Source organism: Bubalus kerabau, chromosome 14, assembly GCF_029407905.1.
Source record: "Bubalus kerabau isolate K-KA32 ecotype Philippines breed swamp buffalo chromosome 14, PCC_UOA_SB_1v2, whole genome shotgun sequence".
Taxonomy (NCBI): domain Eukaryota; kingdom Metazoa; phylum Chordata; class Mammalia; order Artiodactyla; family Bovidae; genus Bubalus; species Bubalus kerabau.
This window is the reverse complement of record NC_073637.1, coordinates 2178-16349: the sequence shown is the minus strand read 5'-3', so window position 1 is coordinate 16349 and position 14172 is coordinate 2178. Positions and strand designations below refer to the sequence as shown.

Here is a 14172-nt window from a genome sequence, read left to right as displayed (position 1 = left end):
TAGGTTGAAACACTGTCACATCCAAGAATTATTAACTGGAGCTGTAAGCTAACTCTTTTTTCAGAGAGAGGTAGTGGGAGACAGCCCCCCGTAAAGTCAGAGGTGTAGGTGAAAGCACAAAGCAGAAAGTAGGCAGACTCTGGTTTTGGGGGTAGATGCTCGAGAATTTCCAGGGGGACTCCTGAGGCTCGATCCCGCCTTTGCGTATGCCGAGCCTCCTTCCTCATGACCTTTGTCATGGGCGGAGTGCCTCACGCTGGCTCCCGGAAGTGATAGAATTCCAGTTGAGATATTCCAGATCCTCACTCAATATGCAATATGCCGGCTCCCAACACTCTTCGTTTTTGAGAGATGGTGAAATGCAAATTCTTGATTCAACACATATGACTTTGGTGAACTTTATTTCAAATCTCCATGATGAACCCCTAAGGCGTCCAGGAAGAAAGGAGTAAAGCGGGAGACAAAAAGAGCAACCTTTCCCCTTGGCGCCATCCCAACCAGCTGCTTAGTTCCTTCATCTCATGGACTACCATCTGGGCTTATCTGGTTTGTCTGATTCTTGTTTCGGGGCCCGTTTCTAGTCACAAGGCTGTCAACAGTGGGGGGTGGGGTGGGGTGGGGGGGAAGCCCTTCTTTCCATTCCACATGAGACCCAGTGGACAATCCAGGCCCTGGCCACTGCATAGAGCGTGCAGCAACAATATCAACGGTGATGCTGGTTAACAACGCATATTCCTGGAATCCACTCCGTTGGCTACTGAGTGTGTGCAGTGGTGGTCTGGAACCTATACCTGGAAGCTTTCTTGATGATTGCAAATGACACCAAAGTCCGAGGACGATGGAAGATCTTCACGTTTCTGCAAGAGCCACACACCTCCAGAAGGAACCGCAAGACTTGCCTGACATGGTCAAGGTCTAAGTATTGGACTACACGTCGGAAGGTCTCCACCTTTGCTATGGAAGTCAAACGATCTTTCTTGGAAATGAAAATGGATCACACTGAACGTTCACATTCTTCTAGAGCATTTGAAAAGCCCTAAACTGTAGAAATCTGCTGTACGAGTTCCTTGAAAGCAAGAACCCATACTGATGGATATGTCTTAATGCCTTAGATTGTGCCTTGAATATAGCGTACACATGAACCCAGGAAAGGAAAGAATGGAATCGCCAAATATACAAAGAGATCAAAAGTGCCGAGCCAAGTGACACCTTGAGGCTTCCAAGAACTTTTCTGTCTTTCACACGCTAAGTAAATCCTGAGCACCTACGATGAGCTGGGAGGCATGTAATAAGTTTCTGGAACTAGAAGGCGGAGAGAAGCAGACACAGAGTTCCTGCTTTCACTGAGACGAATCTAATGATACATCACAGGCAGATCCTTTGAGAACTTGTCGAGGGGCCTCTACCCTCACCAAAACCTGGGTGTCAGGGAAGGCTTTTCAGAGTAACCATTGCGTTGAGGTCCATAGGTTGAACCTACGTAAACCAGGGTTGAGATGCAGGAAGAATTTCAGGCAGGGAAAACAGCATCCTGGAAGTCTACGTGACCAGGGAACCTTAGGACGTTCAAGAAATGAAAATGCCCTATGGGATGGAAGCCAAAGAGTGCAGAGGGCATTCCAGGGAAAAGACATCCGAGAAGAACGTGAGGAGCAGGCATGAAGGGAATTGGTCGTATCTTCAATATGATGGGAAAATACAAGAGCCGTTGGAGCAGGATGGTGACAGAATTGCATCTGCATTTCCAAACGGTCATCTTGCTCCACGTCACTAATGATTGGAGAGACTCAACTCCAAACGCCAAGGAGGGACCACTTCGCCCGAGTCCGACTGGGCCTCATTGCAATGTCTGTCCATAGCAGATGCTGGAGAAGCTGTGGAGCAAAGGGAACTCTCCTCCACGCTGAGTAGGAATGGGAGTTGGTACAGCCGGGATGGAAAAGAGTATGGAGGTTCGCGAAGGAACTAAAAGTAGAAGTAGCCTATGGTTCAGCAGTCCCACTCCCAGGCATAGATCCACCCCCAGTCCAAGCCAACAAGCCAGATGCCCCGTTTGGGCACATCGATCTGTGCGCGCGCTCGCATGCGCATGCGCGATCGCCTGCGAGGCTGGGGGTGGGGCGGGGGCTGGGGCTCTGGCTGGAGTCGGTGCAAGCCCCGGGATTGCCTGAGGCAAGCCAAAGGAGCCCCAGAGGGAGACGGGACGGCCGGTCGTCTGGTTTCCTGAAAGCCGAATGCGAATGCGGAGGGGCTCGCGGGCCGCGGGGAGGCAACCCAGGTCTGCAGCGGGAGTCGGGGCCCCGGCCACCCACTCACTCCCCCCGCCCCGGGAGGGGCTGGGGCTGCGGGGGTGGCGGGGGGGCGAGGGGGGTGTGGGTCCAAGAATTGGGACGCGGGGCGGGGGCTAAAGGACCTCTTCTGGTAGGCAAAAAAGCCTCCAGCACCCGGAATTCCCAGGTGGTCTCCCATCCAAGATACTAAACAGGCCCGACCCTGCTTAGCTTCCGAGATCAGACGAGATCGGGCGCCTTCAGGCCGGTAGGGCCGGAGACGGACGCGGCCGCCGCGGGGCGCCCTAAGAGCCTTGCGCTTCGCCTCCCTTTCGCTCTGACCTGCAGGTCGGGCCAACGGGCCGCCCCTCTCCTCGGGGGGCCGTGCTGTACTTGAGCCGCACGACCCGCGACCGCACTCCAGCCTGCTGACGCCGGCCCGGCCCCCGAACACCGCCAACACCAGACCAGCAACCGCCTGGCCGGGCCCGGGGGCCCGATGGGCTTCCAGGACCCCCCAGTGACCGGGCGTGCGTGCGTGCGTGCGCGCGGGGCCTGGGGGGTGGGCTGAGGGGTGCGGAGGTCTCGGCGCCCTCCCACCCCCGGCCACTCCAGACCCGGCCGCGCTGGCTGAGCGGGGCCTCCCCCCCCATCCCCTTCGCTGCTCAGGGCCGCGCGACCCCGGAGGTGTCGGTCTTCGGGGCCCGCCGCCTCCCGATCCCCGCGGCCCGGGGGCCTCTGAACCTCCTGCGGGCCTAGGCGCAGCGAATCTTGAGCGCCCAACTTGCCCGGCACCTGCCCGCTGCCCAAACCCACCGGGAGCCACGGAGGCGCGGTCGACCGGAGCGCCTCAGCCCCGCCCCTTTGCCCTACCGAGGCGCCCCCCTTGTCCCCACGCCGCCCGCCAAGCACCCGACCTTCCTGAGAGAGCAGACGAACCACAGGCAGGCACACAGACAGACACACACACTCGCACGCACCCACGCCATGGGAGACAGCTGGCCTGCGCGAGCTCCTCAGCCAGAGCCATAGCACCTGGGAGAGGCCGGGGCCAGACCAAAGGCCCGGCGGACGGCTGTCGGGAGAGACAGAGGCAGAAATCCATGAAGCTTCCGAGACAGACTCCAAGACGGCAAGAGGGAGATACACACACACACACACACACACGAGTGTGGTCTTTGGAAATTCTTCTGTTCGTAGTTGCTGGGTTGAGCCCAACTTTTATAGGCCCCATGGAGTGCGGCCCATCAGGCTCCTCTGTCCGTGGCATTTCCCAGGCGAGAATACTGGAGTGGGTTGCCATTTCCTTCTCCAGGGGATCTTCCCGACCCAGGGATCAAACCCGAGTCTCCTGCGGGCGGATGCCTTGCCATCTGAACCAGCACATTGCGAATTCCTAGGCAAAATACAAAGAAAAGAGCTCGTGTGCTACTAAGTGGAAAGATGATTGAAGAAACAGAAGGTGTCCTTTGTTGGTATCTTGGAATCTTTCTTGAGTTTTCGTTGATTTTTACTCTTAAGGCTACTTGAACAAGGCAAGAGAGAAACCCCAGAATTGAAAAGCAATTGACTTTTTTGAAAGAAACCTGTGCAGGTTAAGCACTCTTCTGCCGGGGTCCAGCCCCGGCTGATCCAGGGTATTCGAAGCGGGGACGGCGTCGGCGACCTATTTATATTTATTTATTCATCAAAGATTCAAAGAGTAATAGAATGAGGATAGCTCAGTGAAGAAATTCAGTGGAGAAAAGCGGCTGAAATAAGGATAGCTCAGTAGAAAAATTCAGTGGAGAAAAGAAGCTGAGTGGCTTGGTTTACGCGGAAAATCAATATAACCCGTGACACCAGGTTAGCTCTGACCACGGAGGCCGCAGGCGCCCTCTCGAATAGCGGAAGGTGCCCCACCTTAGACACCTTCTCGAGTGGGTCTTAGAAGCCCAGGCAAATAAATGGTCGCAGAGGACATCCGCGCTCCAGATGGACACTCAGCTGGAATTTGGGAGAGAGAGTGACATGGGGAGACCAAGTTTCAGTGAACAAGGCCCGCACTTTATTTTCCAAAGTAGTTTTTATACCTTAAGGTATGCATAGAGGAAAATGGGGGAAGGGGTAGAGCCATGCAGCAAGCCAGGCTTTCTTCCTTATCATATGCAAAAGTTCAGGTGATTGACATCATCTTCTGGCCAGGAGGCCTGTTAACATTTTAAGAAACTTATCTTTCTCTAAAGGTGATTATTCCAAAGTCAGGCGCCAGCCTTCCAAAAAGCATTGGACAAAGCGGCATTTTACATTTCTATACACCCATTATATCAATCAATACACTGCCAAGGACACAGTAGGTAAGGAGTATGAAGACTTAGCAGCAAACTGGCTCAACAAGTGAAAAAACCCTTCACCAATACAATTTCTAATTAATCTTTTAACTACTCAAAGCAATCTGTGTTTAGGCAGTTTAGAACATCTCCTGCCTCTCACAGTTGGGAGGCTCTGAACAATCACATGTGGCCGGAAAAACCCATTCAGGCAGGCTAGAGGATTTCCAAAGGAGTTTGTAGGTTGAAACACTGTCACATCCAAGAATTATTAACTGGAGCTGTAAGCTAACTCTTTTTTCAGAGAGAGGTAGTGGGAGACAGCCCCCCGTAAAGTCAGAGGTGTAGGTGAAAGCACAAAGCAGAAAGTAGGCAGACTCTGGTTTTGGGGGTAGATGCTCGAGAATTTCCAGGGGGACTCCTGAGGCTCGATCCCGCCTTTGCGTATGCCGAGCCTCCTTCCTCATGACCTTTGTCATGGGCGGAGTGCCTCACGCTGGCTCCCGGAAGTGATAGAATTCCAGTTGAGATATTCCAGATCCTCACTCAATATGCAATATGCCGGCTCCCAACACTCTTCGTTTTTGAGAGATGGTGAAATGCAAATTCTTGATTCAACACATATGACTTTGGTGAACTTTATTTCAAATCTCCATGATGAACCCCTAAGGCGTCCAGGAAGAAAGGAGTAAAGCGGGAGACAAAAAGAGCAACCTTTCCCCTTGGCGCCATCCCAACCAGCTGCTTAGTTCCTTCATCTCATGGACTACCATCTGGGCTTATCTGGTTTGTCTGATTCTTGTTTCGGGGCCCGTTTCTAGTCACAAGGCTGTCAACAGTGGGGGGTGGGGTGGGGTGGGGGGGAAGCCCTTCTTTCCATTCCACATGAGACCCAGTGGACAATCCAGGCCCTGGCCACTGCATAGAGCGTGCAGCAACAATATCAACGGTGATGCTGGTTAACAACGCATATTCCTGGAATCCACTCCGTTGGCTACTGAGTGTGTGCAGTGGTGGTCTGGAACCTATACCTGGAAGCTTTCTTGATGATTGCAAATGACACCAAAGTCCGAGGACGATGGAAGATCTTCACGTTTCTGCAAGAGCCACACACCTCCAGAAGGAACCGCAAGACTTGCCTGACATGGTCAAGGTCTAAGTATTGGACTACACGTCGGAAGGTCTCCACCTTTGCTATGGAAGTCAAACGATCTTTCTTGGAAATGAAAATGGATCACACTGAACGTTCACATTCTTCTAGAGCATTTGAAAAGCCCTAAACTGTAGAAATCTGCTGTACGAGTTCCTTGAAAGCAAGAACCCATACTGATGGATATGTCTTAATGCCTTAGATTGTGCCTTGAATATAGCGTACACATGAACCCAGGAAAGGAAAGAATGGAATCGCCAAATATACAAAGAGATCAAAAGTGCCGAGCCAAGTGACACCTTGAGGCTTCCAAGAACTTTTCTGTCTTTCACACGCTAAGTAAATCCTGAGCACCTACGATGAGCTGGGAGGCATGTAATAAGTTTCTGGAACTAGAAGGCGGAGAGAAGCAGACACAGAGTTCCTGCTTTCACTGAGACGAATCTAATGATACATCACAGGCAGATCCTTTGAGAACTTGTCGAGGGGCCTCTACCCTCACCAAAACCTGGGTGTCAGGGAAGGCTTTTCAGAGTAACCATTGCGTTGAGGTCCATAGGTTGAACCTACGTAAACCAGGGTTGAGATGCAGGAAGAATTTCAGGCAGGGAAAACAGCATCCTGGAAGTCTACGTGACCAGGGAACCTTAGGACGTTCAAGAAATGAAAATGCCCTATGGGATGGAAGCCAAAGAGTGCAGAGGGCATTCCAGGGAAAAGACATCCGAGAAGAACGTGAGGAGCAGGCATGAAGGGAATTGGTCGTATCTTCAATATGATGGGAAAATACAAGAGCCGTTGGAGCAGGATGGTGACAGAATTGCATCTGCATTTCCAAACGGTCATCTTGCTCCACGTCACTAATGATTGGAGAGACTCAACTCCAAACGCCAAGGAGGGACCACTTCGCCCGAGTCCGACTGGGCCTCATTGCAATGTCTGTCCATAGCAGATGCTGGAGAAGCTGTGGAGCAAAGGGAACTCTCCTCCACGCTGAGTAGGAATGGGAGTTGGTACAGCCGGGATGGAAAAGAGTATGGAGGTTCGCGAAGGAACTAAAAGTAGAAGTAGCCTATGGTTCAGCAGTCCCACTCCCAGGCATAGATCCACCCCCAGTCCAAGCCAACAAGCCAGATGCCCCGTTTGGGCACATCGATCTGTGCGCGCGCTCGCATGCGCATGCGCGATCGCCTGCGAGGCTGGGGGTGGGGCGGGGGCTGGGGCTCTGGCTGGAGTCGGTGCAAGCCCCGGGATTGCCTGAGGCAAGCCAAAGGAGCCCCAGAGGGAGACGGGACGGCCGGTCGTCTGGTTTCCTGAAAGCCGAATGCGAATGCGGAGGGGCTCGCGGGCCGCGGGGAGGCAACCCAGGTCTGCAGCGGGAGTCGGGGCCCCGGCCACCCACTCACTCCCCCCGCCCCGGGAGGGGCTGGGGCTGCGGGGGTGGCGGGGGGGCGAGGGGGGTGTGGGTCCAAGAATTGGGACGCGGGGCGGGGGCTAAAGGACCTCTTCTGGTAGGCAAAAAAGCCTCCAGCACCCGGAATTCCCAGGTGGTCTCCCATCCAAGATACTAAACAGGCCCGACCCTGCTTAGCTTCCGAGATCAGACGAGATCGGGCGCCTTCAGGCCGGTAGGGCCGGAGACGGACGCGGCCGCCGCGGGGCGCCCTAAGAGCCTTGCGCTTCGCCTCCCTTTCGCTCTGACCTGCAGGTCGGGCCAACGGGCCGCCCCTCTCCTCGGGGGGCCGTGCTGTACTTGAGCCGCACGACCCGCGACCGCACTCCAGCCTGCTGACGCCGGCCCGGCCCCCGAACACCGCCAACACCAGACCAGCAACCGCCTGGCCGGGCCCGGGGGCCCGATGGGCTTCCAGGACCCCCCAGTGACCGGGCGTGCGTGCGTGCGTGCGCGCGGGGCCTGGGGGGTGGGCTGAGGGGTGCGGAGGTCTCGGCGCCCTCCCACCCCCGGCCACTCCAGACCCGGCCGCGCTGGCTGAGCGGGGCCTCCCCCCCCATCCCCTTCGCTGCTCAGGGCCGCGCGACCCCGGAGGTGTCGGTCTTCGGGGCCCGCCGCCTCCCGATCCCCGCGGCCCGGGGGCCTCTGAACCTCCTGCGGGCCTAGGCGCAGCGAATCTTGAGCGCCCAACTTGCCCGGCACCTGCCCGCTGCCCAAACCCACCGGGAGCCACGGAGGCGCGGTCGACCGGAGCGCCTCAGCCCCGCCCCTTTGCCCTACCGAGGCGCCCCCCTTGTCCCCACGCCGCCCGCCAAGCACCCGACCTTCCTGAGAGAGCAGACGAACCACAGGCAGGCACACAGACAGACACACACACTCGCACGCACCCACGCCATGGGAGACAGCTGGCCTGCGCGAGCTCCTCAGCCAGAGCCATAGCACCTGGGAGAGGCCGGGGCCAGACCAAAGGCCCGGCGGACGGCTGTCGGGAGAGACAGAGGCAGAAATCCATGAAGCTTCCGAGACAGACTCCAAGACGGCAAGAGGGAGATACACACACACACACACACACACGAGTGTGGTCTTTGGAAATTCTTCTGTTCGTAGTTGCTGGGTTGAGCCCAACTTTTATAGGCCCCATGGAGTGCGGCCCATCAGGCTCCTCTGTCCGTGGCATTTCCCAGGCGAGAATACTGGAGTGGGTTGCCATTTCCTTCTCCAGGGGATCTTCCCGACCCAGGGATCAAACCCGAGTCTCCTGCGGGCGGATGCCTTGCCATCTGAACCAGCACATTGCGAATTCCTAGGCAAAATACAAAGAAAAGAGCTCGTGTGCTACTAAGTGGAAAGATGATTGAAGAAACAGAAGGTGTCCTTTGTTGGTATCTTGGAATCTTTCTTGAGTTTTCGTTGATTTTTACTCTTAAGGCTACTTGAACAAGGCAAGAGAGAAACCCCAGAATTGAAAAGCAATTGACTTTTTTGAAAGAAACCTGTGCAGGTTAAGCACTCTTCTGCCGGGGTCCAGCCCCGGCTGATCCAGGGTATTCGAAGCGGGGACGGCGTCGGCGACCTATTTATATTTATTTATTCATCAAAGATTCAAAGAGTAATAGAATGAGGATAGCTCAGTGAAGAAATTCAGTGGAGAAAAGCGGCTGAAATAAGGATAGCTCAGTAGAAAAATTCAGTGGAGAAAAGAAGCTGAGTGGCTTGGTTTACGCGGAAAATCAATATAACCCGTGACACCAGGTTAGCTCTGACCACGGAGGCCGCAGGCGCCCTCTCGAATAGCGGAAGGTGCCCCACCTTAGACACCTTCTCGAGTGGGTCTTAGAAGCCCAGGCAAATAAATGGTCGCAGAGGACATCCGCGCTCCAGATGGACACTCAGCTGGAATTTGGGAGAGAGAGTGACATGGGGAGACCAAGTTTCAGTGAACAAGGCCCGCACTTTATTTTCCAAAGTAGTTTTTATACCTTAAGGTATGCATAGAGGAAAATGGGGGAAGGGGTAGAGCCATGCAGCAAGCCAGGCTTTCTTCCTTATCATATGCAAAAGTTCAGGTGATTGACATCATCTTCTGGCCAGGAGGCCTGTTAACATTTTAAGAAACTTATCTTTCTCTAAAGGTGATTATTCCAAAGTCAGGCGCCAGCCTTCCAAAAAGCATTGGACAAAGCGGCATTTTACATTTCTATACACCCATTATATCAATCAATACACTGCCAAGGACACAGTAGGTAAGGAGTATGAAGACTTAGCAGCAAACTGGCTCAACAAGTGAAAAAACCCTTCACCAATACAATTTCTAATTAATCTTTTAACTACTCAAAGCAATCTGTGTTTAGGCAGTTTAGAACATCTCCTGCCTCTCACAGTTGGGAGGCTCTGAACAATCACATGTGGCCGGAAAAACCCATTCAGGCAGGCTAGAGGATTTCCAAAGGAGTTTGTAGGTTGAAACACTGTCACATCCAAGAATTATTAACTGGAGCTGTAAGCTAACTCTTTTTTCAGAGAGAGGTAGTGGGAGACAGCCCCCCGTAAAGTCAGAGGTGTAGGTGAAAGCACAAAGCAGAAAGTAGGCAGACTCTGGTTTTGGGGGTAGATGCTCGAGAATTTCCAGGGGGACTCCTGAGGCTCGATCCCGCCTTTGCGTATGCCGAGCCTCCTTCCTCATGACCTTTGTCATGGGCGGAGTGCCTCACGCTGGCTCCCGGAAGTGATAGAATTCCAGTTGAGATATTCCAGATCCTCACTCAATATGCAATATGCCGGCTCCCAACACTCTTCGTTTTTGAGAGATGGTGAAATGCAAATTCTTGATTCAACACATATGACTTTGGTGAACTTTATTTCAAATCTCCATGATGAACCCCTAAGGCGTCCAGGAAGAAAGGAGTAAAGCGGGAGACAAAAAGAGCAACCTTTCCCCTTGGCGCCATCCCAACCAGCTGCTTAGTTCCTTCATCTCATGGACTACCATCTGGGCTTATCTGGTTTGTCTGATTCTTGTTTCGGGGCCCGTTTCTAGTCACAAGGCTGTCAACAGTGGGGGGTGGGGTGGGGTGGGGGGGAAGCCCTTCTTTCCATTCCACATGAGACCCAGTGGACAATCCAGGCCCTGGCCACTGCATAGAGCGTGCAGCAACAATATCAACGGTGATGCTGGTTAACAACGCATATTCCTGGAATCCACTCCGTTGGCTACTGAGTGTGTGCAGTGGTGGTCTGGAACCTATACCTGGAAGCTTTCTTGATGATTGCAAATGACACCAAAGTCCGAGGACGATGGAAGATCTTCACGTTTCTGCAAGAGCCACACACCTCCAGAAGGAACCGCAAGACTTGCCTGACATGGTCAAGGTCTAAGTATTGGACTACACGTCGGAAGGTCTCCACCTTTGCTATGGAAGTCAAACGATCTTTCTTGGAAATGAAAATGGATCACACTGAACGTTCACATTCTTCTAGAGCATTTGAAAAGCCCTAAACTGTAGAAATCTGCTGTACGAGTTCCTTGAAAGCAAGAACCCATACTGATGGATATGTCTTAATGCCTTAGATTGTGCCTTGAATATAGCGTACACATGAACCCAGGAAAGGAAAGAATGGAATCGCCAAATATACAAAGAGATCAAAAGTGCCGAGCCAAGTGACACCTTGAGGCTTCCAAGAACTTTTCTGTCTTTCACACGCTAAGTAAATCCTGAGCACCTACGATGAGCTGGGAGGCATGTAATAAGTTTCTGGAACTAGAAGGCGGAGAGAAGCAGACACAGAGTTCCTGCTTTCACTGAGACGAATCTAATGATACATCACAGGCAGATCCTTTGAGAACTTGTCGAGGGGCCTCTACCCTCACCAAAACCTGGGTGTCAGGGAAGGCTTTTCAGAGTAACCATTGCGTTGAGGTCCATAGGTTGAACCTACGTAAACCAGGGTTGAGATGCAGGAAGAATTTCAGGCAGGGAAAACAGCATCCTGGAAGTCTACGTGACCAGGGAACCTTAGGACGTTCAAGAAATGAAAATGCCCTATGGGATGGAAGCCAAAGAGTGCAGAGGGCATTCCAGGGAAAAGACATCCGAGAAGAACGTGAGGAGCAGGCATGAAGGGAATTGGTCGTATCTTCAATATGATGGGAAAATACAAGAGCCGTTGGAGCAGGATGGTGACAGAATTGCATCTGCATTTCCAAACGGTCATCTTGCTCCACGTCACTAATGATTGGAGAGACTCAACTCCAAACGCCAAGGAGGGACCACTTCGCCCGAGTCCGACTGGGCCTCATTGCAATGTCTGTCCATAGCAGATGCTGGAGAAGCTGTGGAGCAAAGGGAACTCTCCTCCACGCTGAGTAGGAATGGGAGTTGGTACAGCCGGGATGGAAAAGAGTATGGAGGTTCGCGAAGGAACTAAAAGTAGAAGTAGCCTATGGTTCAGCAGTCCCACTCCCAGGCATAGATCCACCCCCAGTCCAAGCCAACAAGCCAGATGCCCCGTTTGGGCACATCGATCTGTGCGCGCGCTCGCATGCGCATGCGCGATCGCCTGCGAGGCTGGGGGTGGGGCGGGGGCTGGGGCTCTGGCTGGAGTCGGTGCAAGCCCCGGGATTGCCTGAGGCAAGCCAAAGGAGCCCCAGAGGGAGACGGGACGGCCGGTCGTCTGGTTTCCTGAAAGCCGAATGCGAATGCGGAGGGGCTCGCGGGCCGCGGGGAGGCAACCCAGGTCTGCAGCGGGAGTCGGGGCCCCGGCCACCCACTCACTCCCCCCGCCCCGGGAGGGGCTGGGGCTGCGGGGGTGGCGGGGGGGCGAGGGGGGTGTGGGTCCAAGAATTGGGACGCGGGGCGGGGGCTAAAGGACCTCTTCTGGTAGGCAAAAAAGCCTCCAGCACCCGGAATTCCCAGGTGGTCTCCCATCCAAGATACTAAACAGGCCCGACCCTGCTTAGCTTCCGAGATCAGACGAGATCGGGCGCCTTCAGGCCGGTAGGGCCGGAGACGGACGCGGCCGCCGCGGGGCGCCCTAAGAGCCTTGCGCTTCGCCTCCCTTTCGCTCTGACCTGCAGGTCGGGCCAACGGGCCGCCCCTCTCCTCGGGGGGCCGTGCTGTACTTGAGCCGCACGACCCGCGACCGCACTCCAGCCTGCTGACGCCGGCCCGGCCCCCGAACACCGCCAACACCAGACCAGCAACCGCCTGGCCGGGCCCGGGGGCCCGATGGGCTTCCAGGACCCCCCAGTGACCGGGCGTGCGTGCGTGCGTGCGCGCGGGGCCTGGGGGGTGGGCTGAGGGGTGCGGAGGTCTCGGCGCCCTCCCACCCCCGGCCACTCCAGACCCGGCCGCGCTGGCTGAGCGGGGCCTCCCCCCCCATCCCCTTCGCTGCTCAGGGCCGCGCGACCCCGGAGGTGTCGGTCTTCGGGGCCCGCCGCCTCCCGATCCCCGCGGCCCGGGGGCCTCTGAACCTCCTGCGGGCCTAGGCGCAGCGAATCTTGAGCGCCCAACTTGCCCGGCACCTGCCCGCTGCCCAAACCCACCGGGAGCCACGGAGGCGCGGTCGACCGGAGCGCCTCAGCCCCGCCCCTTTGCCCTACCGAGGCGCCCCCCTTGTCCCCACGCCGCCCGCCAAGCACCCGACCTTCCTGAGAGAGCAGACGAACCACAGGCAGGCACACAGACAGACACACACACTCGCACGCACCCACGCCATGGGAGACAGCTGGCCTGCGCGAGCTCCTCAGCCAGAGCCATAGCACCTGGGAGAGGCCGGGGCCAGACCAAAGGCCCGGCGGACGGCTGTCGGGAGAGACAGAGGCAGAAATCCATGAAGCTTCCGAGACAGACTCCAAGACGGCAAGAGGGAGATACACACACACACACACACACACGAGTGTGGTCTTTGGAAATTCTTCTGTTCGTAGTTGCTGGGTTGAGCCCAACTTTTATAGGCCCCATGGAGTGCGGCCCATCAGGCTCCTCTGTCCGTGGCATTTCCCAGGCGAGAATACTGGAGTGGGTTGCCATTTCCTTCTCCAGGGGATCTTCCCGACCCAGGGATCAAACCCGAGTCTCCTGCGGGCGGATGCCTTGCCATCTGAACCAGCACATTGCGAATTCCTAGGCAAAATACAAAGAAAAGAGCTCGTGTGCTACTAAGTGGAAAGATGATTGAAGAAACAGAAGGTGTCCTTTGTTGGTATCTTGGAATCTTTCTTGAGTTTTCGTTGATTTTTACTCTTAAGGCTACTTGAACAAGGCAAGAGAGAAACCCCAGAATTGAAAAGCAATTGACTTTTTTGAAAGAAACCTGTGCAGGTTAAGCACTCTTCTGCCGGGGTCCAGCCCCGGCTGATCCAGGGTATTCGAAGCGGGGACGGCGTCGGCGACCTATTTATATTTATTTATTCATCAAAGATTCAAAGAGTAATAGAATGAGGATAGCTCAGTGAAGAAATTCAGTGGAGAAAAGCGGCTGAAATAAGGATAGCTCAGTAGAAAAATTCAGTGGAGAAAAGAAGCTGAGTGGCTTGGTTTACGCGGAAAATCAATATAACCCGTGACACCAGGTTAGCTCTGACCACGGAGGCCGCAGGCGCCCTCTCGAATAGCGGAAGGTGCCCCACCTTAGACACCTTCTCGAGTGGGTCTTAGAAGCCCAGGCAAATAAATGGTCGCAGAGGACATCCGCGCTCCAGATGGACACTCAGCTGGAATTTGGGAGAGAGAGTGACATGGGGAGACCAAGTTTCAGTGAACAAGGCCCGCACTTTATTTTCCAAAGTAGTTTTTATACCTTAAGGTATGCATAGAGGAAAATGGGGGAAGGGGTAGAGCCATGCAGCAAGCCAGGCTTTCTTCCTTATCATATGCAAAAGTTCAGGTGATTGACATCATCTTCTGGCCAGGAGGCCTGTTAACATTTTAAGAAACTTATCTTTCTCTAAAGGTGATTATTCCAAAGTCAGGCGCCAGCCTTCCAAAAAGC

The 14172-nt window shown here is 54.6% G+C and overlaps 3 pseudogenes; all 3 read right to left on the bottom strand.

Annotated features, from left to right (window-relative positions):
• Nucleotides 1–2432: 2432 nt before the first annotated feature.
• On the bottom strand, nucleotides 2433–2552 carry LOC129627507 (uncharacterized; annotated as a pseudogene).
• Nucleotides 2553–7251: 4699 nt separating this feature from the next.
• On the bottom strand, nucleotides 7252–7371 carry LOC129627480 (uncharacterized; annotated as a pseudogene).
• A 4699-nt stretch (nucleotides 7372–12070) lies between these two features.
• LOC129627374 (uncharacterized) lies at nucleotides 12071–12190 on the bottom strand (annotated as a pseudogene).
• Nucleotides 12191–14172: the final 1982 nt, after the last annotated feature.